Genomic DNA, 27,689 nt, shown 5'->3' with positions numbered 1-27,689 from the left:
TGTTAATCCCATATCAGATATGTCATCTGCAAATATTTTCTCCTATTCTGTGAGTTGCCTTTTTATTATATTAATAGTGTCTATCTTAGTTGATTCAGGTTACTATAACAAAATACCATAAACTGGGTAGTTTGTAAACGAAGTTTATTCTCACAGTTCTGGAGGCTGGGAAGTCCAAGATCAAGGTGCCAGCAGATTCAGCATCTGATGAAGGCTCACTTCCTGGTTCAAAATGACAGTCTTCTTGCTGAGTCCTCACATGGAGGAAGAGAGGAGGGATTTCCCTGGAGTCCCCTTTATAAGGGAACTAATCCCTAATACCATCACGTTGGGGGTTAGGATATCAACATATAAATTTTGAAGGGCCACAAACATTCAGACCATAGCAGTGTCCTTTGGTGCACAAAAATTCTTTAATTTTCATGAAGTCCAATTTGTCTATTTTTTCTTTTGTAGCCTGTGCTTTTGGTGTCATAACCAAGAAATCATTGTCAAATCCAATGTCATGAAACTTTCCCCTATGATTTTCTCGAATAGTTTTATACTTTTAGATCTTATGTTTAGGAGTCTGATCCATTTGGAGTAAATTTTGTATATGGTGTTAGGTAAAGGTCCAATTTCCTTCTTTTGCATGTAGCTACTAGATGTTCATTTTTATTACATTTGCTAATTCTCCATATTGCAAGACCCCTTGAGGACAGCACTATGTCTTATAATCCTTTATATTCCTTATAGGACCATGCATTTAACAAGAGCTCAATATACTTTCAAAAAATAAATGCTTTGTGGTTATTGACTGTTGAATTGAATTGAAAATATGAGTCTGTCAGCACCTTAATTGTAGGACCCAGCATATAATAGGCATTTAAAAAATGTATATTGAATTAAGGAATTGAATATATTCTTATTCTTAGGGATTTCATTGTCAAAGAAAAAATTATTTTTTCAATTAAGTGATGTTGAGAGGATTGGACAACAAAGAGATGATTGTAAATGTTGTATTACACAATACACATATGTAAAAGGAGAATGACATAAATACCCAAAAATAATTTACATAGCTATTTTCAAAACAAATACTTGACTTTCACTTTGAAGATGGTGAATTAGAACTAGAAGTTCACCATTTTTCTCTCCTTGAAATCTTTTTGAAATAATTCAGTTAAAAAAAAAAATAAGAGCTCTGGAAAACCAAAGAGGGTGATGTAATAGTTACACAAAAATGTTCCCTATGAGCCAGGCTTGTTGGTAGTCATGTCCTTGTGTAGTCCCCTCCCATACTGAAGCTGGACTCTAACCACTAGAAGACAGTGAGAGTAGTGCTGTGCGATTTTGTAGATAAGTCTTTAAAAGTCCAGGCAGCTTCCTCTTTTACATTTGTAGGGGAGGAAAAAAACTTTTTTCCTCTATCCATCTTAGGTTCATTGGCCGGGGCCCTGCAAATTAGACACAGATTAACAAGAGAAGAAAGAAGAATTCTATAAACACATGCATTTTGCATATACATGGGAGAATTCAGTGATGAGTAACTCAAAGAGGTGGTTAGAACTTGGGCTTGTATAGCATCTTAGCAAAGAACAATAAATTTGTAGAGAAGTGACAAGACAAAGGAAAAGGGCTTTAGGCTTCCAATGGCAGCAAACAATAGGAAGGTAAATATATGGGGGAAACGAATGGAGTAAGGTCTGTTTGTGCAGGTCCATCTCATTGTTGACTCTGTTTTTTTCATGGCCATAAAACTGCCCTGGAAGACGGCAGTTATGGCAGTCCTCATTTCTCAGAAGCTTCTGCTTTTAGGCAGATAAGGGAAGCTCTGGGTAGGCTTCTTTTCTGCATCTGTTGATTCTCATTTGCCTCCAGCTCAAAATAAACTTTATGCCAAAGTGGCATATTTTGGGGTGGCATATTCTGGTCCCCTACACATTCTTGGAAGCTGGCAACCATGTATCAAGTCCAGCTACCATGCTCTAAAGAGAGGCCATATGGAAAGACCCTGGAAGATGAGCTTCCCCTCAGGATGGGGAGAATGGGCATTTGGAGAAGCACCAACACGCCGGATAGGTGAGAGCAGAAGTCATCTCGGATGTCACCATGCAGCAGAGCTGTCTGACTGTAACTGCATGAGAGACCTCAAGGGAGACCAGAAGAAGAACCGCTCATCTGAACCCAGTCAACACATAGCATCCTGAGAGATCGTAATAAATTGGTGTTTTAAGCCACGAAGTTTTTGGTGGAGTGATACTCAGCTCTTGTTCTGGAAGCTATAAAGCATCTGGAAATGGACTGACAGGAAAAAAAGAACAAGTAGATTTTCCTATATGAGTTCAAGGAAGAAAATTCCAAGCTCAGAGCAGAGGCACTGCTAAGAGGAGCCAGCCCTGAGATGCAAAGAGGTGGGTAGGGCTGTGAACTGAAGGCGCTCAGGAGTGGTGAGCCTTCACTTTGCTAGGCGTGCTGGCTAAGTCAGGGGTTTGGCACAGACAGAACCTAAATTGGGCGGTAAGGAGTTTGGTGGCAGGAGTGCCCCTTCAGGTTGCCATGGTAAACTGAGCATGTCATGATAAATTCAGCATGTCACCTCCACAGTAACTTCCTAAAGTATCCTTAGTATCCCAAGGACAGAGGCTGAAATGTTTAGCAGTTTTTTTTAAGGGTTGGGGAGGGGCGCACCAAAGCAAAGAATTTGGAGAATTCCGTTTATCTTACTTGAGGGATTTTCCAAATTGCCTTTAGGGAGGTGAGTAGCTGAAAATATTCAAAGAGCAAAGGTCAAGACTTACTGAGCTTGATCTCACCAAATGAACCAAGACGTGAAGACAAAACACACCAGGAGAGATGTTCAGCCAGTGCAGTATTGACAGCTGTCACTTAATACGCCACTGACCGTGTGCCGAAGGCCACTGCTCCAGGTCACTCACAGGCTTATAGAAATTGGCAGAGAGAATGGCAACAGTCTGATCCTGGAGTTTTCACTATTAACCACCAGACCAGATAAACAGAAGGTGACCAAAGCGACATTTTAAATCAGTGGGAAAAGAATGGCTGTTTCCGTAGTAGTAAGCTTCTCCTGCAGATGTTAGGTCAGTTATAGAAGGGGGCCCGTGCCCACCTAACTTCATTCGTGAAAAAGATAAAGAAGAATGAAAATGAAGACAAAAATAAACCACGTTATATTAATATCTCTAGTTAATAGAGCACACTTACAAATCAATAAGGAAAAATTAGATAGTCTAATAGAAAACTTGCTCAAATGATATGGACAGGCAATAAACAAACAAAAAACACAAGTGGTCAATATCATACATTTAAAAAAACAGTCCACTTTGCTAGTATTCAACTGAACACAAGTGAGAAGAACATGAGATGTTAGTTATCACATATGGCACTTCCCAAACAGAGGAAGAATTTGAGGTGACATGCCTTATTAAATATTTAAACTGAATAAGTTGGAAGATGTCCAACAAAGTGATACAGGAACTAAAATAGACGAATCAATGGAATGGATTTGAATGCCTCACAACAGACCCTTCCATGTTAAAAGAAAATTGTGTGATAAAAGTGATAACCCAAATAAGAGACGAAAAAGAAGATGACTCATTTAAATTCTATTGGGATCATTAATAAACTAAATGGAAAAAAAGTTAGATTTATACTTCATACCATAGACTAAAGTATATTCCAAATGGATGAATGGATTATATGTGAAAAATGAACCCTTTAAGCAATTAGCAAGAAGTGGAGGTGCATATTTATCTTATCTCAAAACGGGGAAAGGCCTTCCAAGCACAAAAATAATGGAATAAAATGCAAAGGAATAGATAGACTTAATAGCATCAAAGTCAATAATGTGTCTATTTGAAAAAACCATAAATGAAATAAAAAAGCAAATGATAAACTGGGAAAAAGTGTTGCAATAATCTTTGGTATATAATAAGACAAATCCTTTATTGTTATTTTTTTAATCAGTTCAAACATCAAAGAAATATAATTTTTAAATGACCTTTTTTTTTTTGGTGAGGAAGATTGGCACCGAGCTAACATCTGTTGCCAATCCTCCTCTTTTTGCCTGAGGGAGATTGTCACTGAGAGCTAACATCTGTGCTAGTCTTCCTCTACTTTATATATGGGACGCTGCCACAGCATGGCTTGATGAGTGCTGCACAGGTCAGCGCCTGGGATCCGAACCCACAAACCCTGGGCCGCCGAAGCAGAGTGTGTGAACCTAACCACTACACCACCAGGCCTGCCCCAAGAAATATAGTTTTTGACTTATTGAATTGGCCAGGATTTTTTTAATAGAATGGCAGTATTCAGTGTTAGCAAAGATGCAGAGATGGACATTTTCCTACACTGCTTGTAGACATATAAATTGCTGTATTCCTGGAAAGTTATAGGAAAGTGTGAAAAGGTGTTTAAGATTTTTATAATTTTTGACATAACTCTACTTCTAGCTGTTAGTCCTAAGGAAATATTCAGAAATATGAGCTCCCTTTTATAAACAAGATTTATATATCATCATTAATTATAATAGTAAAAATTGGAAGGTGGAAATAGCCCAACTGTTGAATGCTAGAAGAATGGTTCAACAAGTTACGTTGTATACATTTGATAGAATTGCTTAATCAGCGTAAAGCATGATTTTGAAGCATATTTACTGACACAGTAAAATGCCGTTCATTCATTTATTCATTCATTCTGCAAATATGTATTGAATAACTAACATGTGTCAGCCACTGTTATATGTGTTGGGTTTTCAGAGTGAACAGAGCTCACTTCTGGAACAACTGCTCTCCTGGAACAATCAGGAGAGGACAGAAAATAAATAAACATGTCCAGTGGTGGTACATGCTAAAAAGAAAAATAAAATCAGATCAGAGGAGAGTTAATACTATTAAAATATGATACAGTGTTAGGAGGTGTTTATATAGTATAATTCCAGTTTTGTAAAGAAATAAATGACCATCATTACCACCACCACAGTAAATACATGTACATAAACACAGAATAATGACTTGAAGAAAAAAAAAAATCGGAATGTTCACAACGGTTAACCCAGGGTGATTTTTTTTTTATGTTCTATTTTTCCAAAATGTCAATAATGAACATTATTTAGAATCAGAAAAATAAACCACAACACAAATTATTTAAAAATGCATTAAATTAAGTTTAAAATACAAATGTATTTACACATGTTTATTGTTAAGTTCGATTGCTTAAAAGAACAATATTTGTCAAAACCATAGAATGTACAACATGAAGTGAACCCTAATTTGTACTATGGACTTGGAATGATAATGATGTGTCAGTGTAGTTTCGTTGATCATAACAAATGTACCACTGTGGTACAGAATGTCCATAATGGGAGAGGTTGTATGTGGGGAAGGACAGGGCAGATATGGGAACTCTCTGTACTTTTCACTCAATTTTGCCGTGAACCTAAAACTACTCTAAAAATATTGTTTATTAATTAAAAAAAAGAGAGAGAGAACATAGCCATAATGATGTCAGGCATAGGATTTCTTTAAAGAGGAAATTTTAGAAATACCCTTTATTTTGGTAAATTTGGCACAAATCACGTTTCTATCCCTCACAATCCCAGAAGCATGATTTTTTAGTATCACAGTAAGCACGTTCATTTATAAGGGGCAAACCATTATTTATCAAGGTCATCAAAAGAGGTACAAAACCAATGTGTATTTGTTGTTTAGAATGAGAAAGAGTGCTGTCACATGGGCTGGAATACATGTGTTGATATAAACAACATATTTTCTCTGTGAGGGCATGGGAAAAGGCTTTATTATCAGAATGTTGCCTGGAGAACCTGAAATTAGAGGAAGTAGGAGCTAGTTTTATGATTTGACTATCTAATGAAGGGTTTCTCAAAGTGTAGGTCCATGGACTACCTACATCAGCCTCACCAAGGATGGTCATTAAAATGCAAATTGCTAGACACTAGCCTAGATTTACTGTATCAGAATCTCCAGGTATGGACCCAAAGTCTGCATTTTTAACAAGCACTCAAGGTGATATTTATGTGCATGGAAGTTTGAGAACCACTGGTATTTGGTTCCAATGGAACGGGGATAAAGGGTAGTGATGCCCCTTCTCTGCAGTATGGAGGACTTGGCAATAGGAAATTAACAACTCGAGGGTGTTGGTGAGACTTAGCGTTTCCCTAAATCTACTTGGAGAGCACGGCAAAGTTCAAACTCTGCGACTCGTTTTCTCTGATTCCTTGACTATTTACGTTAACTTCATTTGATTACTGTCAAGTCATGGGAGAAAATCATTGTTTTTTCTCTTTATCTCACTGCCTAGATTTATTATATACTTTTTGTGTATTTTTATAGACATGTAATTACATACAGTGATAGTGACAGTTTGATGAGTTTTGGCAAATGCATATTTCCATGTAACCAACACTCCAGTTGAAAACTAGAGTATGCCATCCTCCTAGGAAGTTCACTAGGATCCCTTTCCATTCTGTCCCTGCCTTTATCTATCCCCACAACCATTATTATGATTTCTATCCCCAAAGGTCAGTTTTGCTTGTCCTTGAACTTCGTAAAATGGTGTATTGATTATGGGCTAACTCCATAATTGTTATGAAAGACATTGACACTCAGTTTTCCAAGTTCTTTCAAGGGAAACCACTCTAGACAACTCTTATGAAACTCCAACACATTTCAGTTTGCGTTGGTAAAGGTGGAATACCTTAATTAAGTAAGCATTCTCTGCCTAGAGGTATAAACAGGATCCTCCTGAGGACTTTAGAAATTATCCTTTTGTAGATAGTTAGCTAGTTTTAAGCCTTCAACTAGACATATCCTAAAAAACATAATAAAAGAGTATGCAGATGATCCAAATGGAATCAATTTTTCTGACCCAAAACAATGATATACCCCCAAGCTCCTGCAAGAATTTGAAGATCAGCTTGCTGAAATGCTATTAATAATACTTAGGAAGGAGAAAGAAAGTTGGGAGCTAGGCAAATGTATGCCACTTGATCCACAGACTGTAGACCACTAAGTTTGATCCCAGGTTACATTCCAAAAGGGATCGGTAACATCTTCCCCAAACTTGGATTTTAACTTACTCTTACCCTTTTGTCTTTTCAGTCCCACAATCACGGTCCTTGTCAGAGCCTAAAGGAATGGGACATCATTTGAGAAATGGTACATTCTTTCTACCATCCGTATCATAATTCCCTTGGTCCCATTACACTTCCTCTGGTCCTCACCATTTTTGCATACTTGGATTCTTCCAGGATTCTAACATTCCTGCTACTGTTTGTGTGGTTTTATGCCACTCTTAATAGAATTATCATTTGCCTCCATCTTTTTGAATGTTCATTCTATTTCCTGGCTTGAAAAGCTCTGTGCCATCACTCTAATTTCTTTTCTTTTCTCCCCACCTCTTTTCTCTTCATTGGAATTGCCCAAAGTCATGCTTCAGATGACGCAGCCGCATTCTTCCCGGTTCTCATCCCTTCCACTCTGACAAATTTTCCACTTTGACAAATGGCTTCTTCCCATTGCTTGGAATCAGCCAGAGCACAGTTATTTTCATTCCTTCCTCTACCTTCCAGGACGTGAAATTGTTAGGAAGGCAAGTGAAAAACTCTGCTTTTATCTGAATGAAGTATCCAGAGTGTTATCCCCATCGTGTGTGCTGTGCCAATTTTGTGGCTTTCCTCCATGTGGCTCAGCTCTGCGTCCATAAAAACATCACGTCTCTTCCTCTCTCCTTTCATCTTCATCCAAGTGTTCAGGGATTCCTCTGAATCTATTGTTGTCACAGCCTACAGTGCTGCTCCATTGCCACCCAACAGGTCTTCTGTGCACAGCACACCCTTCTATCACTGTTCCCATGGATCCGTTCCATCCCGCCAACTCTCAAGGCTATCTCTGAGGTCTTGTTTGTTGCCCCATGCTATAATCTCAAGGTTACTATGTTGCTCTTGTGCTTTGCATGATATCTGGACATCTGCTGCCTACATTTTGTTTCTGATGTCCTTCCCAATTGTTTCTCATGGAATTACTCGGCACCTCCTTCATTGTTGAAATTCTTCCCAGGCCTTCCTTAATGTCATCCATGGAAACCCACTTCAATTTTATCTAGGTGTTTTTTTCTCCCTTCTCATCTGTTTTCCATTTACAGCCCTTTTGGCCAGATGAGTTGGTCTCTGACGAAACACATTCTTTTCGGTCTTTGAAAAATGCGTTCCATTCTTCGTTAAATATCCTTTATTCCTACATTTGAAGCTATGGCTCTGAAATAAAAATTTGCAAGTGGGTCCTTAGTCATTCATTTTTTCATGTCATATTTTTGTTCTCAACATTTATTCCCCCAAGTCTTTTGTTTTATGTCCCAAATTTCACAGCCTCTTGAGATGCTTCCCTTCTCTATTTGGGTGGTTTTTCGCTTCCCTGTGACTTGGCAGTTGATAGCTTTGCCCGGCCCAGCAGGCTCTGCCGTATGCTGGATTTGTACTCCATGAACGTGACACCGCTTCTTGCGTGGCTTGATTGTGCCAGCTCACAGACATTATCGTATCCCTCACAATTGATTGTGTCCATTCACAGATATTACCATAGCCCTCACAAGGGAGTCCCCAAATCCAAGCACGTGACTTTTCCTCCATAGCTTTACCATTTCTTGTGTCTTCCTCCTCTGTGGGAAAGGAATATTAGGTGTTGTGTAGTACAGTAGAAAAGAGACTTGCTCTTCGACTTATTACTGGGTAGCTAAAGAGGACCAGTGACTAAGGGGACTCTCCAAGCCTCAGCTTCTTCTTTTTTTTTGCAAGGAAGATCAGCCCTGAGCTAACATCCATGCTAATCCTCTTCTTTTTGCTGAGGAAGACCGGCTCTGAGCTAACATCTATTGCCAATCCGCCTCCTTTTTTTTCCCCAAAGCCCCAGTAGATAGTTGTATGTCATAGTTGCACATCCTTCTAGTTGCTGTATGTGGGATGCGGCCTCAGCGTGGCCGGAGAAGCAGTGCGTCGGTGCACGCCCGGGATCCGAACCCGGGCCACCAGTAGCCGAGCGCGCGCACTTAACCACTAAGCCACGGGGCCGGCCCTGTCCTTTGGATTTTAACACCATGATGCAGAGTGTTTCTGGCATCCCAGAGGTCATCTCAGCAATGTGCAAGAATCTGCTTATTTTCTAGAAGCCTGGGCAATTCAGACTACTAGCTCGTGCAGGATCCACCCTATACTAACTTCATCTAGGAACTTGCCACAGTACACCTTCTCCACCCTAACCATGGTGGGATGACATGGTTCTCTAGTTGGTTTGTAGGACAATCAGAATCGCAGCTAACCATGATAATAACAACTACAATTCTCGTGTATTGAATACCTACCATGTGTCACGTAATCTGCTAGGCTCTGTAGATACATCAGTGTTTTTCAACCACTTTTTAAAAATTATTGCTCCCCTAGGGAGACTTTTTAGACATGTTTTTCTTAATATCCCTCCATGAAATTTTAATACCGAGATATACTGTGTATTTGTTTAGGTACTATATGTATGTAAGTACTATCTGTGCTTCATATATTTAAAAGAGTGAGTTTTTTTACCCTCTACCCCAAGATCCAATTTTCCCTCCCTTGGGGGCAATATTACCCCCATTGAGTATGTATGATATATATATATATTTTTTCTTCCTTCAGTCATTCTCCAAGTAATTTTTAAACTGTTTTTTCAATCTCTGAACCTATTACACAGCTGTTGACCCCAGGGAAAGAAACCTTGATTCGTTGGCAACAGCACATATTCCATTTGAAGAAAGGCTGCATGTTCCACATAGAGCCCAGCCCCCAGGTCAAGCCTGGACAGACCAGGCTTGATGAAGTCTTGTGGTCTCTCTCAATGCACACTAGTTTCTTTGTGACCTCCTCCCCCAGGACCGTGAATGGGATGCTGGACATTCCTCATGAGAAACCTGAGGAGGATCCTAAAGAGACAGCCACAGTTTTCCTACGACCTGCTGCCAAGTTTCTTGAGGGCCCAGCTGTTGGGGTAAGATTTTGTAGATTTTTTAAATATGTATATACTGCAATCTCTGAGGTTTCAAGTGCTGTCTTAGTTTTCTGTAATGTCAGGGGGCTAGAAAATGTGGAAATGAGGGAAGGTAGAGGCAGAAGGATGGGTGAAAGAGAGAAGGAGAGAGAGAAGAGAGGAGGAAGGACTGGAGGGATGGAGGTGGGAGGAAAGAGAAAGAAAAGGGGAGGGAGAGAAAGTGTAATGGAAAGAGCAAGGCCCTTGGAATCAGAGAACTGGCTTGGTCATTTTGTGACCTTGGGAAATTACGTAAATATTCTGGGTTATGAATAATACTTGTTTTTCAAGGTTTATGTTTGTATGTGCAATATCTGGCATATAAAAGTGCTCAATTGTGTAAGTATTATCACATCCACATGGTAAAAAAACTAATTAGAATCAAATAAATTTGCTAGTCAAGTTTTCTTATCTTAGAGAAGGCTTATGCCTTTGTGACCTATGAGCACAGTCACAAGGCATTCTGGGACCTCAGGAGCGAAGGCTGATGGGAGACGACCCTGTGGAGTCTCCAAGGGGCCCAATAAATAGCACTCCTTTTCCCCATTCAATTTTTGAACCAATTGAGAAATAAGATGAAGGAGTCAGCAGAGGGAGGCCAATACATAGCCCTCATCACTGATCACTGCTACTTTACAGGGCGTAGCTTCTATCTTTGAGCAAGTGGAGTTCTTAACACCGAACTCCAGAACTTGACGGACTTACTCATCAGCCTCAGGCAACACCAGAACATGGCCGACTTCCCCATGTGGAGAAAGATGTCCCATGCGGGTAACTCCTAAGAAAAGGAACAGAGGCAGGAGCTAGGCCATGCATGACTTCTTTCTCCTAAACTCACCAACCAAGTCAGTCCACCTCCCTGGGGGAGGAATGTGTATAGGAGCAGAAAAGGCCCAGTGTGTTTTGCTAATGGGTGTCAGTCCACTGGACAAGATAAATCCAGACGGGGTTGCATATGAGCTTCCCACCCTCCAACCGGCTCAAAGTCAGTAATGGGAGATAAGCAGAACTAGGAGAATTTAATGAGATTATAGAACTGGCCCTGGAGTGGAGAAAGGGATACTGCAGTGTGCTTTGAAATGTTTAACAATTAGCTCCTTAGAAAAAAATTACATCAATTGGTAACTTTGTATAGGTTATATATAAAGGTATGTATATACACTCACGCTTGATATAAAGGGTGTGTAGCACACAGTTTACAAATAATAATAAAATATACAATACTCTTTATTTTATTTTATTTATTTTTATTTATTTATTTTTTAATTAATCTTCACAAATGGTTTTAATTTTAATTTTATTTATTTATTTTTCCCCCAAAGCCCCAGTAGATAGTTGTATGTCATGGTTACACATCCTTCTAGTTGCTGCATGTGGGACGCGGCCTCAGCATGGCCGGAGAAGCGGTGCCTCGGTGCGCGCCCAGGATCCGAACCCGGGCCGCCAGCAGCGGAGCGCACACACTTAACCGCTAAGCCACAGGGCCGGCCCACAGTACTCTTTATTTTAAATTCCATGTAGACAATTGCTTCTCACTGAATGCTTTCACTGATTTTTGCTGAACTCTTGTATCCACAGCCAACCTATGGTTGCAGTTCAACCATGATTTGACAAGTGGGGTAATTTCCACCATCCAAATAACAATAGATGTACACAACTCAGCATAGACAATAGTAAAATGTAGTAAGATTATTAAGAAGTGGTGAGTTTTGAATATTTATGACCTTTTTTTTAATGTAAATTAATTGTAAGTTTATATAAATTTTAATAATGGCTGTTTAAACTTGTAAAAAGCCTGAAAATTTATTAGTCAGCACACCACTGACAGATAGCCCACAGTCCTAATTATGTTTTTTACAGGAGTGGCAAATTATAATTCAGTCCCCACATAAGGAGATATTGGTGCCACACGTGGAGTGAGGGGTGGGCTGGCTGCAGAGATCTCCAGGCGGGAAGAATGGCATCCACCAGGGGGCAGTGTGGTTCCAGGTGGTCCCTTATGTAGGGAGCCAGACCCCAGCCTGCAGTTACCAGAGGGGTAAGGATAAGGGTCACGTGTGGGGGCAGATAGCTGAGAATCAGGGCTTGTCTCTGGGTGTTGACCAGGGGAGCAGTCAGGAAACGAAAACAGAAGTCTGTTGGAGGTGCTGTTGGAGAAGGGGTCAAGGGAGAAGCCTCCATCTCCCTGTACCCATCAGGCTACGGGACAGGACAGCAAGGCCCATTCCAGACCCCACTCTCTGGTGGGGCGAGGACTCACTCTGGACCGAGGGTGAACTTGCGCTCAGGAGCTCAAGTGGGACAGAACCTAATTACCGGAATTGGGCTCAGAGCATGTAGTGGAGAGGGCCGGGGAGGGGAGACCAACACTGGAGCAAAGCAGAATTTCTGGTCAGTTCAACAATATGGAGCCTTGGAGGACACAGCAGGATCACAAAAATCCAATTTCCAGACTGCTCTCTTTCCTGCACACAGGAGCTGTGGTTGAGCCGTTAAGCAGGAGCAAGTTGCATAGCACAACACACCCGTCAACAGAGGCTCTGATATGGTAAGTACTTTATAGCTAATTTACCCTAATTCCATTTTGTATGCTTGTGGTCACTTTTTGGAAGTCCCACTTCAGGCTTAAATGCCTCTTTTAGGAGTTTGAAAGTGTAATGTCTTGGTGACTTGCTTTTTCCCTATCCAAGGTAAATCCAGCCACCTTAACAGAGCAAAAGCAAAATTGGAACCTGGGAATCTTACTAATTTAGGCAAAATTGCCCTTAGAATTTTGTAAACTATCCAAATTATTTATATAAAATAAATTTTTGTTTGTTTCTCCACATTCATCCATTAGGAGATTCAGTTTGCTTCCTTGTTTCGTTTATGAAGGTCTAGCTTTGGATTAAAACTTGAAAGCTCAGGATTTCATGAGTTGTGCTCATCTCTTTGCTTGCTTCAGGCATGGATTATTCCCAGGCCAGAGGATAAAAGTCACTTCATAACTGATGTATGGGCCTTAGGTTCACAGAAGGTCAACAAATTTAGTTTGAGACAATGTGTAACTTCATCTTACATTGTTATTTTTAACAGTTTATGAACTGTTAAACTCAGTGGTATATTAGAAATAATATGAAAACAGCAAATTTTGGATCATTAATGTCTAGCATAAATTAGTTCAAGTTCCTAAATATTTATTTTAAAAAGTGTATTCTGTCTATGTTAAAAAACTAGGTCAGGGCCGGCCCGGTGGCTTAGTGGTGAAATGTGCGTGCTCCGCTGCTGGCAGCCCGGGTTCAGATCCCGGGCGCGCACCAACGCACCACTTCTCCGGCCATGCTGAGGCCGCATCCCACATACAGCAACTAGAAGGATGTGCAACTATGACATACAACTATCTACTGGGGCTTTGGGGGAAAAAGAAGGAGGAGGATTGGCAATAGATGTTAGCTCAGAACCGGTCTTCCACAGCAAAAAGAAGAGGATTAGCATGGATGTTAGCTCAGGGCTGATCTTCCTCACACACACACAAAAAAACAAACAAAACTAGGTCATGTTTCTTAGAATAAGAAAAAAGATATCTAAAATAAATTAATAAATAGGGTCACAGTATACATACTGTTTGATAACTTAAAGAAATTTTTTTCAGTACATAATTTTAAACATGTGCATAAGTAGAGTAGAGTATGATGAACCCTCAAACTTGGTTAATCTTGTTTCACCTATAGCCTTACTCACAACCCCATCAACACAGTGTTTCATCTCTAAATATAGAACTTAAAAATATACCATTATCACATTTAAAAAATAATTATAAAAAATTTCATAGTATCATTCAATAACTAGTTATTGTTCAGATTTCCTCAATTTTCATGTGTGTGTGTGTGTGCCCACACATGTGCATGCTTCGATTTATAAAGGCAGTACAGGACATTGCAATTGGTTAATATATCTCTTAAGTCTCTTTTAATCTATAGGTTCTTTTTTTTTTTTTTTACAATTCATTTACTAAAGATAACTTTTTTTTTCTTTACTTAATATATCACAAACATTTCCCCATTGTTCTTCAAGGCTTCATGATATTCCATTGTGTGGATGTTCCATAGTTTATTTCCACAATTCTCTATTGTTGGATAATTAATTGTTTCCAGTATTTTCCTAATATTCACTCTATTGCAATAAACACCCAAATACATTTGTCTTTGGAGACTTGCTTGATTGTTTCTTTAAGAAAAATTGATAGATACAGAATTGCTGGTTGAAGGAATCCATCTCTCTCTCTCCCAATGGTTTTTCCAGTGGTTTGCTTTACTTCTAAAGTAAAGATACGAACTTGCTTTTGAATTTGATTTAAATTTAAACTCTGCAGAAACTGAAGATTCCTACAATAAATATTGAAACCAATTGTTACTATACCAGTAGGGTTCAGGATTCAGTAAACAGTGTCTCTCATTACAGAAGGGTCAGGGAGAAATTTATGGCAAAATGACTATAAGGTGTTCACAGTCAAAGAGCAGGTTAAACTGGAAGGTGTCATATGTCCTCAATGACCCAGTTCCCTGGCTTGATGAGTCACTTTAGTTTGAACTGAAATATCACCCTCTTTTATATGATTGATGGAGAACCCTGAGCATGTGAATAGAATGCCTTGGAAAATGTATTCATTCCTTCTTTGATGGCTGCTCTCAAACTGTAAGATTATGAGAAAGTCTAGTCTCCAGGAGGGAATGTGAGTAGTTGTTATTGACACAGGGTAGGATTTCATGACTTCCTTTGAAAGCTCTCAGGAATTCAATGTGGGGTTGGATGAACGGAAAGGTGGTGGCGGTAAAGGTAAAACAAGATCAGCCATGAATTGATAATTCCTGAAGCTAGATCATGGGCACATGGTAATTAATTCTGCCATTCTCCCTAATTTTGGATATGTGTGAAAATTCATGTTCATAATAAAGATTTAGACAGTCACTCAGAGCAACATAGCCAATCCATGGCCGTGTGCCCCTGGGTGGTTCTTTGGGGCTCCAAGTACAACCCTTAAAGCAAACATGAATGAATAAGATTTCATGATAAATTATTGTCATGGGGTGTTTTTAAAGTAATAACAAGTCCTTGGAGAGATTCAAACGATATTCCGCCCAAGCATGTGCCACCATTCACTTTTATTTCATGCAATGAATGAATCACATAGGAATATTTTACAAGGGAAATTGTAGCCCCTTGTCAATGATGCTGGAAGATTCTGCCTTCTATCTTTTGTCAAGGAGACCACTCTTACATTGCAGTCTTAAAGAAAAACTTCACAATCAGGAAATTCTCCTTCTGTATAAAAGGTACTGAAAACACATATGGTGTACCAAATTGGGATTCATGAGTGACACTGATCTTTTTTTATTTAAAGTTCTTTAGAAAGTCACGGCTGCCGGAGGACCTCGTACACAGGCCATCACCTCGAGTGGGTCTAGAAAATCAGATGTCTAAAATTTTAATTGTAGAATTACTTACACGTCCTGGTGGAGTAAATTTTGGATATAAAGAATGCTTACCTTAGTTATACAGATATTTGACCCATTAGATTCCTCCTCATAGTAGGCTAAGAACTAGGCGTTGAAAATGCAAATTCAAATCACTTAACCAGCTTCAGTGGTGATTCTCTGACATTACAGAGGAGAGAGGAAGTTTCCATTTATGAGTCAGCAACCACTGGCAGCAGATGGCTGATTTTTTTGTGTCTCAACACCCTGACAATGAAACTAAAAAGCTATAACCCTTAATGGGCATAAATTAGATCTTGATTATAAAAGACCTCATTTCAGAAAATAATAAAGATTTTATCCCTTCAAGGGATTCTTCATTTTACACATAAGGAAACAAAGGATGAACAAGGATTATAAACTCAAGGTTAGATTGAAAACATAGTTTGTTCTGATTTGATTACATAAAGTGGCAAAACCTAATTATTTATTTCATTAAATAAGAGAACATTTTATATTCTCTGTGAAAAAATGCATCACATTCTGTCTGCCATCAACAACTGCTTATTTCTCACTAGTACCAAGGTACGCAATGTCATTTCAATTTAGAGTTTGTCTAGAATTGAATTATAATACAATGATGGACAGAAGCAGGCTTGTGTCAGCTCATGAGAGCCTATCCACACATCTGTTCCCAACTCCATGTTCTGTCACATCACGTGGGTGGCTTGAAATCAGACATGGTGGGAGTATTTACACCACAGAAGTTGGCAAACACTTCAACCAGGACTTGTTTTTAAATTTGGAGAGCCAGTTTGCCAGTACACCACTTGTTATACTGTAGATGCTTAATAGTCGAGGCTTGAATATTTATAGCTTCAACCTATTTTTAAGTGACCATGAAGGCTTATGACATTCTGGTAAGGCCCTGATCAAGTCCAAAATCCTTAGTATGATTCTGCATGGTCTGGCCCTTGCCCACTTCTTATGCTCCGTCTTATGTCATCCTTTTACTTGCTCCTCTTCTTCAGACCCACAGACATGCTTTCATTCCTTTGAAAACTCCTTGCTCCTCCCATCACTTGGACTTGTTACAGTTTTCTCTGTGCCCCAGCCCACCTGCTCCTAGTTAACACTTACATGTCCTTCAGTTCATAGCCTGAATTTCCACTTCCTCAGGGAAACATTCTGTGACTCCAAGTCTAGGTCAGGTGCTGGAGTTAAAAGCTTTCCTTGGACTCTAAACCTTAGCCTTGTAACTGGATCACAGTTTGTAACTCTATGCCTATCTATGGCTGGTTCAGGGCCACCTCCTTCACTGGGCAGTGACTCCCATGGGAGGTGGGGCTGTGTCTGTTTTTCCTCCATGTGCTTTCTCTCCTAGCTATACCTCCTATGCCTAAGTAGGCATAGGGCCTTTTAAAAATATATATTTAGAAAATAGTCCAAAGATTCAGAAAAATGTAGAAAATAGTGTAATAAACACCTGTGTACTTATCAACCAGCTTTAATAAATATTAACATTTTTCCAGAATTGTTTCACATTTTTTTAAAGAACAAAAACATTGGTATTCTAAAAACTTTTGTGAATTCCTCTCAATCCCACAGCCCACCTTTTCTCCCTGGAGAAGACCCTTGTCATGAAGGTGGGGTGTATCCCTCCTTTATAAGAACAAGCCATAATCTGCATGGGAAGGTCCATCTACATTTATATTTAGAAAAGATATTACTCATCTTTGCCAGCATATATGGTGGCTGGAAGTAAGCAAAAGACCCTTACTAATAAGAATTCATGAATGGCATGCTCCTTAGAAAGAGCATTGATGCCCTATTTGGTTCAGGATTTTCCAATATGTAGTGTGAATCATTCATTTTATACTCTCTTTTAAAAGTCTTTTATAATTTTTTTAAAGTTGTCTGAGTTCTGACATTAGCTTGATTTTTAGACACTTTAAGATCCTTTAACATAAGATGACAAAGAGGGAGTGTTGAGTAGTGAAGAGCGTGGACAGCTGGGGTGAAGTCTTTATTAAATGTATGATCTAGAGCAGTGAAATCCCTGGCAGCATCACGGTGTGGGAGATCAAGATTTGGCCATCCTAAAATATATCTCTTTACCTTGATTGTTTTCTCTGAGGGACATTTGACCTCCCCCACTAACTGCCTAAAGAATTTGACATGGTGGCTCCTTCCTGGAACAGATCTTCTATCATGATGGCTGTAAAGATAATGTAGGATAGAGGTTACAATAGGAAAGGCACCAAGCCTCTTTTATCAAAAACTCTGTCTCTCCCTGACCACATTATCTATAGATGACCCTGAAAAGAATTGTCTTCCTGCCCTCTGAAGTCCCAGGCCACTACCCGCCCCCAACACGCTCCTCACCTTTAGCTGCAATACTTAAGCAAGCAGCTTAGACAGAGGGACGAGTTGCTCATTTCTGAGTTTCTCCCATGTATACATGTTATTAAACTTGGTATTATTTTCTCCTGCTAACCTGTCTTGTTGATTATTTGGCCAGCCATAAGAACGTTAAGGAAAAGGGCAGAGGGAGAGTCTCCCTCTTCCCCCAACAACGGCATTGCTGGGAGTTTGTTAGGAATGCACATCACCCCCCCCCCCCCCCCCCCCCCCCCCCCGCACTGAATCAGAAACTCAAGGGTGGGGCCCAGCAATCTGTTTTAACAGGCCCTCCAGGTGATTCTGAGGCACACTAAAGTTTGAAAGCAACTGATCTAGGGCAAGGAATTTAAGCCCTTAAGCTTGTTTACTTATCTATTAAAATAGAAATGATAATAATAGTATATACAACACAGGATGTTTGTGAGGATTAAATATTAGTTAGCATTTATTGAGCACTTCTCCCAGTGCCAGGCACTTAGCACTTCCCATATTTTATCTCATTTAATCCTTAAATTAACTTCATCACAAATAAAAAGATTAGAAAAGTACCTGGCACGTAGCAAGCACTCAATAATTGTTAGTATTATATTATTATTATCATCATCTTTTTTGAGTTGTAAAGATTAAATAAGGTGATATAAGAGCTTAACACAACATCTAATACATAGCATATGCCTGGCAAGTATTAACTATTTGCATATGAAAGTATTTGTCTAATGAGTAAACATTATTGACATGGGTCTTTATGGGAAGCGGGATCTAGTCCAAAAAGATAACTGATAGGGAATCTCCCAATGGGAAAAAAAAGGCCATTATAGAAAAAATTTTTTAGATCATATTTCAACATTTCTTTTTCTGATTTTTCATAAGTCAAGGAAGGCAAAGGGAGCTCTTTGAACGAATTGGGAGGGCCAAGAAGGTAATTAACTACTCTCTAATTAAGCTGGTAATAGCTGCCCTCTATTGGAGACATCAAAAGACAGAAACATTGCCTGTGAGGACTTTGAAGACAGGCTGCTCTCAGTGATGACAGCCTTGAAGCTTTTGACCTTATGATGTAGCTCAGAGAGCTGTCTGCTGCCGTCCTAGAGAAAGAAGAGGAAGGTCCAGGTGGATGGAGAACAGTTAGAGGTTTATCAAGAAAGTGTTCACTTGTATTTGGGTATTTGTTTTAAAATCTTACTCTGAGTTGTGTCTTCTAAAATAAAAAAGCCACTGGTAATTGCTTTGCAGTTTATATTATGGAAAGAATTCCTGTCTATTGGAAAGGACTGTTGTGTGGGAAAGCGTGCTCTACCTTGTCTGCTGTGAAGGGGAAACCAAGCAGCTGAAGCCTTTCCTGTTCGCACTCTCTTCCCCAGCTACGCTGACCACTCCCTCTTTGTGTGCCCAGAACACCACTGGCTTTTCCTCTCATGGCACCTGCTATACATGGAAGGGCTTGCCTTTTTCTTGGTCTAGACCAGTACTGTCTAGTAGTGTGAGCCACAGTCATGATTTTAAGTTTTCTTAATAGACACTTTAAAAAAGTAAAAAGGAACAGGGGGAATTAATTATAATAATACATTGTATTTTATTGAAACCAATATATCCTGAATATTATCACTTTGATATATAATTTATATATAAATATATAAATGAGCCCTGGTGGTCTAGTGGTTAAGATTTGGTGCTATCACTGCCATGACCTGGGTTCATTTCCCGGTCAGGGAACCACACCACCTGTCTGTCAGTTGTGATACTGTGGTGGCTGCATGTTGCTGTGATGCTGAAAGCTATGCCACCGGTATTTCAAATACCAGCAGGGTCACCCATGGTGGACAGATTTCATCGGAGCTTCCAGACTAGACAGACTAGGAAGAAGGACCTGGCCACCCACTCCCAAAAAAATTTGCCATGAAAACCCTATGAATAGCAGCAGAGTATTGTCTGATACAGCGCCGGAAGGTGCGAGGATGGTGCAGAAAGACCGGGCAGGTTCTGGTCTTTTGTACACAGGGCCGCTAGGAGTCAGAATCGATTCGATGGCACTAACAACAACAGTTAATGAGATATTTTACAGTTTTGGGGGGCACTAATTCTTTGAAATCCGGCGTGCATTTTACACTTACAGCACAGCACAATTTGGATTAGCCACGTTTTGAGTGCTCAGTAGCCACATGTGGCTAGGGGCTCCTGTATTGGACAGTACGAGGCTAGAGGATGAGCAGCTTGAAGACGCATCTAATCTATCTCTGTACCCACAGTGCTTTGTGCAATGCCACAGTGCAATGAAGTGTAAATGCTGTTCCATTAGTAAATGTGGCATGCAGAATTCTAGGATCACACCTCCAATGATCCGTGCCTTTGTATAATCTCTTCCTCTTTGAGTGTGGGTAGAACGTATGAATATGCTGACATATCAGTCTCTTGATGATGATACATTATATTGCAAAAGAGAGATTATCTTGGGTGGGCTTGCTCTAATCAGGTGAGTCCTTTAAGAGCAGAGAGTTTTCCTCCAAGTGGTGGCAAAGAAGGAAGTCAGAGAGACATTCCTGCTTGCCTGAAAGAAAGCATACAGCTGTGTAGTGAACTACCGATGGAAAGGAGCAGCGTTTAGAAGCTGCAGCAGGTCCCCAGCCAACAAACTAGCAAGAAAACAGGACATCAGTCCTACAACCACAAAGAACTGAATTCTACCAAGAACTAGTGAGCTTGTAAGAGGACCCCGAGCCCCAGATAAGAACTGCAGCTGACACTGTGATTTCAGCCTTGTGAGACCCTGAGGAGAGGACCCAGCCATGCAGTGCCCAGAATTCATACCTACTGAATTGTGAGCTGATACAGGAGTGTTGTTTTAAGCCAGTAAATCTGTTACACAGCAATACAAAACTAATACAATGTTGTAATTCAGCAACCATCATCCAGCTGGCAGCAATGTCTCTAAACATTAGGCATAGTCCCTAAGAGGAAGCAGTGACCTCTGAACAGTAGACTTGCAAATCAAACCAGTATCATGATGGCAACATATTTATCCTAACCATGCTGGGGTTCCGCAATCTGGGGTGTTGGAGTTTTTCTCTCTTTCCCAGTGCTATTTGCATCAGAGGGAAGAGCTAAGTGAGAGGCAAAAAAGACAAAGCCCCTGGAAATAAGTTTGATATACTTCTCTTATGAAGGAGTGACTGTTGATTAAACAGAGACAAATACGAAAAAAATAATAATGACTGTAGTAAGGATGGCTCACATTTGTTGGGTTTGTACTCTGTGCCAGGCATATCACCCATTGCCTCACTATATCTTCACCACAGCCCTAGAAGGCAGATACTATTATTATCTTCATTTTATGGGTGTGGAAACTAAGCATAAGAGAGAGGAGGAGATTTAGCTGCATAACCAGGCAATAAAGAAGATTAGGAAGGAAGAGGAAGAGGAGATATTTTTGGATGAGGCACCCTCCGGAACAGATTAGCTTGACTCTCAGATGCAGCTCTTTCTCTTGGATGACAGAGCGCTCTATTTCCTCTGTTAACAGGTTCTCTTTGTTCTCCTTTCCTATATGACAAGATGTATTTCCCAAGTGGTCCTCAACCTCTGCATTCAGTCTTTCTCCTTTCTCCTTTGGAGAAGTCGTTGAATCCTGTGACTCCCAATAACATCTCTGGTCCTGGCACTGAAAGGTACATCTTGAACCCTGTTGTTCTGAGCCCCAGCCCTCCAGGGACATTTCCTTTTGGATGTCTCATTATCCTCTCAAGTTCAGCTTGTTCAAAGTGGAGTTCATCCTTATGCCCTGAAAACCAGCTCTCCTCTCCAATACCATAACCCTGCCAACAATTCCGTAATTACCAGCTAGTCCACAAAGCTCCTAAACCCCAAAGACTGTTCAACTCTTTCTCATCTCCGTTCCCTTTAGCCAATCAACTGCTAAAAGTATCTTTCCAGAATGTTTACTCAACCATTCCTTGTATATTCTCCAACCTCTTGAGCCCTTGTGTCCATTGTCCTTCTTTTCTTCCTTTTCTATCCAGCTTTTTTTTTTAAATATGTACTTTTATTTTATTTATTTATTTATTTTTATTTATTTTTGTGAGGAGGACCAGCCCTGAGCTAACATCCAATGCCAATCCTCCTCTTTTTTGCTGAGGAAGACCGGCCCTGGGCTAACATCCGTGCCCATCTTTCTCTACTTTATATGGGACGCAGCCACAGCATGGCTTAACAAGCGGTGCGACAGTGCACGCCCAGGATCCGAACCGGCGAACCTCGGGCCAGCACAGCGGAGCGTGTGCACTTAACCGCTTGTGCCACCGGGCCGGCCCCTCCTATCCAGCTTTGATTCCATGGGGCATCAATTCAGTCACTCTTGCCAGAGCCCAAATCTCCTTGCTGCTCTCCTTTTCATCATTATTATTTGACATAATTTGAACTCAACCATCTTTTTTCTCTTCAACTGGGAGGCTGAGCAGTACTGAAAAAATTGCACAGAAGGAAGATAAAGTTAATACAGAACTCTCTGTTCCAGTTTTCACTGAGGCCCCAAGACCAAGGATGCCAAATACTATCACATTCCAAAGCAAGTTATTGGCCCGCCTATCCATGACTTCTAAAGAAGGTGGATGAAAACAGGTTTTGTGATCTTTATCTTTCACTTATTGTGAGCTGTGAATTCTTCCTGGCACTGCCTCCCTCCTTAACCCCCTAGCCATGTGGGAGCTTCCTAGTCATCTTTGATAGGTATCTTTTGAAGATTGGGGCACAGAAACAGGCATTAGATTCATGCCTGGGGGAAAAAGTCTTTAATGAGAGACTGGCTGAAGTGAACTGTGTCCACACAGCTGAGGGCTGCATTTAGGAAATAACCACATTCTGGCCTATGCCAGGCCAAAGCTGCATTTTTTCCAGGGACCAAATGTGAGACTCATAGTAGGAATGTGAGTCTGGGTTGTTTAAAAAGGAATCCTGGCCCAGAGGGCTTCCTGCAATTGATGAGGTGTCCTCGGCAAAAAGGGGTTGAAGGTTCTACTGGATAGAGAAGCAGAGGGGGATCGTAGGTGGCTGGTTAGAGGAGGGGCACTGCCTGAGACAAAGGAGTTCCGGTGGAAGGGTCCAGCAGGGGAGCGTCGGAAGACGCCACAGATGCTTGAATGAGAGAATAAATGTCAGCTTTAAATGTTAGCCAGAGCCAGAGGGAAGCTACACCAGCTTCTATCTGTGTGGTCAAATAAGGCCTTCCTTCCCCTTACCTTCCTGCTGTCTCTGCTCCCACCCTGGAGGACCCATTGGTAGCCAAGTGGTGGGGGAACCGTGTGAGGGTCAGGAGAAAATAGCGTTAATGGGGAAGTAGAGATGAACACCCCATTCCCCACTGCAGGCCCGTTAGTCTAAAGCATATCCAAGCTTGCAATGAAGTTTGGAGTTTTATTACAATAGTTCTGGGCATATTAATTTATAAACTGAGACTGTGATTTGGGGATGAAGTGGCCAGAGGACAGTTTATTATCTGAGATGGTCAGAGAGTCAGAAGACCTTCCTAATATTTCATCTGAAGGGTGGGGAAGAGCTGACCCAAAGGAGAGGATTCAAATGGGCAGTTGGGGGTGAAGAAAAGAATTTTCTCTTTGCAGCCTAGAAGTCCAGCTTGCTCAATGAATCATTCAGTTAGTATCACTGAAATAACCTCAATCCACAGCTAGGTCTCAACTGTCAAGCCATGGCAATATAACATTTTCCTGGTCGACACACTCTCCTGTTCTCTGCAAAGTTACCTTAAACCTCTCTACCTTCTTTGATCCCTGAACTTCACACTACCCCTTACTCTCAGGTGATCTTGCCTCAGTCTTTGCAGAGAAAGTAGCATCCATCAGATGGGAGGAAACTCTCTCCATTTCTTCTGTATCACCAAATAGAGCTTAGAACTATACTTACAGTATTAATTGTTAATTAACACATACATTGTAAGTATGTAAAGGATGGTTCCACTATTTGACAATAGTATATTCTCTTAGGCAGGTGGACTATTTCCTCCATAATCTTATTTTCAATATTGGTTTGCTGATCTCATTTTCATATAATGTAAAAACAAAGTTTTAGCTCAATTCGAAATCTGGAAACTTTTTCTGTTTGTATTGAAATCTATGGGAGGATCTCAAGTCAAGTTTTAATTTACACATATTGCATTCTGCAAAATACGTTCACGAGACTGCCATTTGTGTGATAAGTATTTCACAATATTTGAAATAGGGCATTTCACACCTTTGCCATTACCCTCAGAGAGCTTTTCTAGTCTCAGTTCTCTTATTCCGTCTAATTACAGTTTCATTTTAAAAGCAGTCGGGAGCATATATACCCTGAGCATTTAAAAATGTTACGTTTAATGTATCTAATGAGTTTTTAATTCCAAGATAACTAACAAAAATAATTGAAAAACTGAGTTGCTAATGGAAGCGTGCTTCTCTATAAAAGTAATTTACATTATCTAAAAGAATTCTAAGTTCATTATAGAAAATTTGAAAATCACAGGAAAGTATAATGAATAAAATAAAAATCAGCCATAATCACACCACTACTTCCACACCCATTCTTGAGATCTTCCAGTCTTTTCTATTTTTCAAACTTTTTGTAATAATGCACACACATTTTAAAATCTTGCTGTTTTCCCACTGAACATTATATTGAGGCCATTTTTTTCCTGTGCTATTTAATACTGTCCAACAATCTAGTTTGGGTGACTCTATTGTATTCCATTGTATTATAATCTATTATAATTTATTATGTTGTAATGCACATTATACATAATATAATATATAATCTGGTCCTATTATAATTTATTTAACAATTTCCAGCATGCTTATTTTTAGAAATAGAAAAATCTAGTGTATACTTGGCTTCTGGTTATGTATTTGGTTTTGATATTTTCATCCCACCATCAATAACCTTAACTTAAATTTTTGCCAAATTGCAGCCTTCATAGTGTGTAAACTATTGCAGTCCTGTTTTAAATTCAGCAAAAATAAAAAGGCCATCAAACTCTTTAGGTTTCTGAAATTGCAGTCTCCGCTCATGGTCTCTCTTTTCCGCTTTCCTTTTCCTTCCTAATCCCTTGTTAGCCAGCTTTTCCCCCTGTTGGATTCTTTTTACTCTTTCCTCTGTCTCCCTTCAACATGGAGTTCATTTTTATTGGATTTTTCCTTCTAAATGCTCATTGTATAAAAAAACATATTACATATAAGACTTGTAGGCCTTATGTTTGCCTACATACTATACATTTATCTGCATATCAAGAGTGGATCCATCTAGTGAGAGATTCATATATACCAAGTTCATCACACTGATGTATAAAACCAGAATGCCAGTTTTTAAATTTACCCAATGAGTAATGGAGTTGTCATGTGGTCTGAAATGCTCTAATATGACTAACACATTCTCTTACTGAAGATAGACCTTCAAGGAAAGCCAAATCATAAGCAGAAGTTTGCTTAATAAGAATGAAATCAGACCAAGGGGTTTGGGATTAGACGTTTAGAATGTTCCGTGGCAACAGGCTAAGGCAGCCTTATGTATGCATCATTATAATTAGGGTTAGAAGTGGGGTTAACGTTAGGCTGAGGGACAGAAATTGTGACTCTGAGAAATCCCTCAAGGAAATAGGTGCCATCTTGAAGTGTCTTTTGTGAGACAGCCAGCTGACTTTCTTGTGAAATCCCTCTGCCTTCCTCTGCCTGGTGCACCTTCTATTAGAAACTTCTGTATTGACAACTTGCTTTTTTCTTCACTCTCTCTCCTTCCTCCTGGTCATTCCTGATTCCTGCTTTCTTGGTCCTCCTATGTCAATTGCTCTTTCTCTGTCTTCTCTCCCCGCTGACTCTTAGTTCTTGCATCTCTGGAGTAGCATGTCTGTACACTTCTGCCCTGGGTGTTGGGGCAGTCATTGATGTGGCTTCTGATATCAGCACTCCTCTCTTTCCTGATACATGCTTGGATGACACTTCCTGCCTTCCTTGTGGTTTAGTGGGGCTTTGTGACAAGTTCTGGCCTTTGAATTATGAGCAGGAACATTGCCTGTCACTTCTGGGCTAGAACATTTAATTGCCAATATGAGACCCTTCTTTCTTCCTGCTGCAGAGACCAGCAGTGTTCCAGGTGGGTGGTTGGTCATCACTCCAAATCCCAGAGTGAGATGACATGGAACAGAATTCTTAGTCAACTCTTGATGTAAAGAATGGATGAGAAATAAACCTTTGATGTATTAAGTCACTGAGATTTGGGGGTTGTTTGTTCTGCAGCATAATCTCGCTCTACCCTGACTGAAACAGCCTTCTTTTTTTTTCTTCAAACTCTTCACCTCATCCTCTGATGAGTTTATCTAAGATTATGGTTTTAACTTTATCCTCTAACAAAATGAATTCCAAATCTACTGAACTAAACTTAATTGATCCCCTGAGCTCAGGTCCCAGTTTTCTCGTTACCTTGTGACGCTTTCACTGCTCACAGGAAACTCACCTGAGTGTTCTGAAGGTATCTCAAATTCACTATGTCCCGAAACAAACTTATCTTTTTTCCCTCAATGGCTTCTTCTCTTCTATTGCAAATTTAAATTAATGTCACTCTCTTCCCTGATTCGTTCAGCATTGGAACCTTGGAAAATATGCAAATCGCCTCCTCATGAGTGAAGTGGGGCCAGCCTTACCAAGGCAAGGTTCAAGTGGGGCAGAGAGACAAAGTTCAAAGCCAAAATCAGGAACCAGCAGCATGATAGAATTGTATCCGTTCAAGTCCCTAGAAATCGTCTCCCTTAAATTCTTCCTAGTATAAAAGAATGAGATTCTCATTTTCGTTTTCAGACCATGTAGGTTGACTTTCTCTACCACTGGTTTGCTGAAAGCAAAAGTGGTCTTCTCTATCAGCCATCTAAAAAGACGAGATTATTCTTTCTTTCCTTTCCTTTTTTTTTTTTTTTCATTAAAAGGACACTTGTAACAACAGGATTAGGGTATGTGTCAAGCATACTAGCTGCTGCAGGCTCCAGACACTATGGTGGACTTTCCGGGCATCACCTTCTTGTCTCCATTACACAGTTGATGAGGAGTTGGCATTTAGCCCCTGAATGCAGCCAAGAAAGGGAAATCAAGGCTGCTGTTCAGCTGGTGAGGTAATATCAAATCTGTGGTCCCTGAACCCAGCGTCTCCTCCCCAGCTCCATTATTTGTGTCTGCAGTTTTATGGCAATTGCACGTCTGGAAGGCTGCCACTCCAGATGTCACCAGGCTACTCATTTATTCATCAAACCAAGCCCACGATCCAGTTGTTCCTCCAATCACCAGCGAAAAAGGAAAGAGTGATGAAATCGGTCTCTGGCTACATTGCAGGAATCAGGGATATATTTGGGATTGGCTGCCATAGTTGCATTTTAGGTTATAATCACAAGAGGAGAACAGGGAATTGAGAGTAAAGTGCTATCTGAAGAACAGAGGGTCCGGGGGAACAATCCATGCTGGTCTTTCCCTTTGCTGAGGCGGTTCCTCAATATCTCTGTAGGCTGAGAACCAAGGCCATTTCTTTGGTAAGAAGGGGCTGGGTGGATATGCCATACCAAGCACTAACAGAAGCAAACATCAGTATTTTGTGGGAGCATATTATGAGGTCAAGGCTGCGGAACCAAGTATTTGGAGGTATGTGGGGTACAATTGAAGGAGAGTAAATCAGGATCAAGCTGCAAGTGTTGCTGTTGAGAAGACGGTGCCATTCTTATCCCTAATTCTTTGTGACTAATTCTGCAATT

At 40.2% G+C, this 27,689-nt stretch overlaps 1 long non-coding RNA gene across 1 annotated transcript in view; it reads left to right on the top strand.

Annotated features, from left to right (window-relative positions):
- The first annotated feature begins 9,932 nt into the window (after positions 1 to 9,932).
- The window catches only part of LOC131393682 (uncharacterized), a 54,256-nt gene continuing 36,499 nt past the window's right edge, over positions 9,933 to 27,689 (top strand). The window contains exon 1 of the long non-coding RNA XR_009215954.1: positions 9,933 to 10,031. This is a non-coding gene — a long non-coding RNA (uncharacterized LOC131393682). The remainder of the gene's footprint in view (positions 10,032 to 27,689) is intronic.

The sequence above is a fragment of the Diceros bicornis genome, chromosome 28 (assembly GCF_020826845.1).
Source record: "Diceros bicornis minor isolate mBicDic1 chromosome 28, mDicBic1.mat.cur, whole genome shotgun sequence".
Taxonomy (NCBI): domain Eukaryota; kingdom Metazoa; phylum Chordata; class Mammalia; order Perissodactyla; family Rhinocerotidae; genus Diceros; species Diceros bicornis.
The sequence above is the reverse complement of the archived record's forward strand: the minus strand, read 5'-3'. Positions and strand labels throughout refer to the sequence as shown.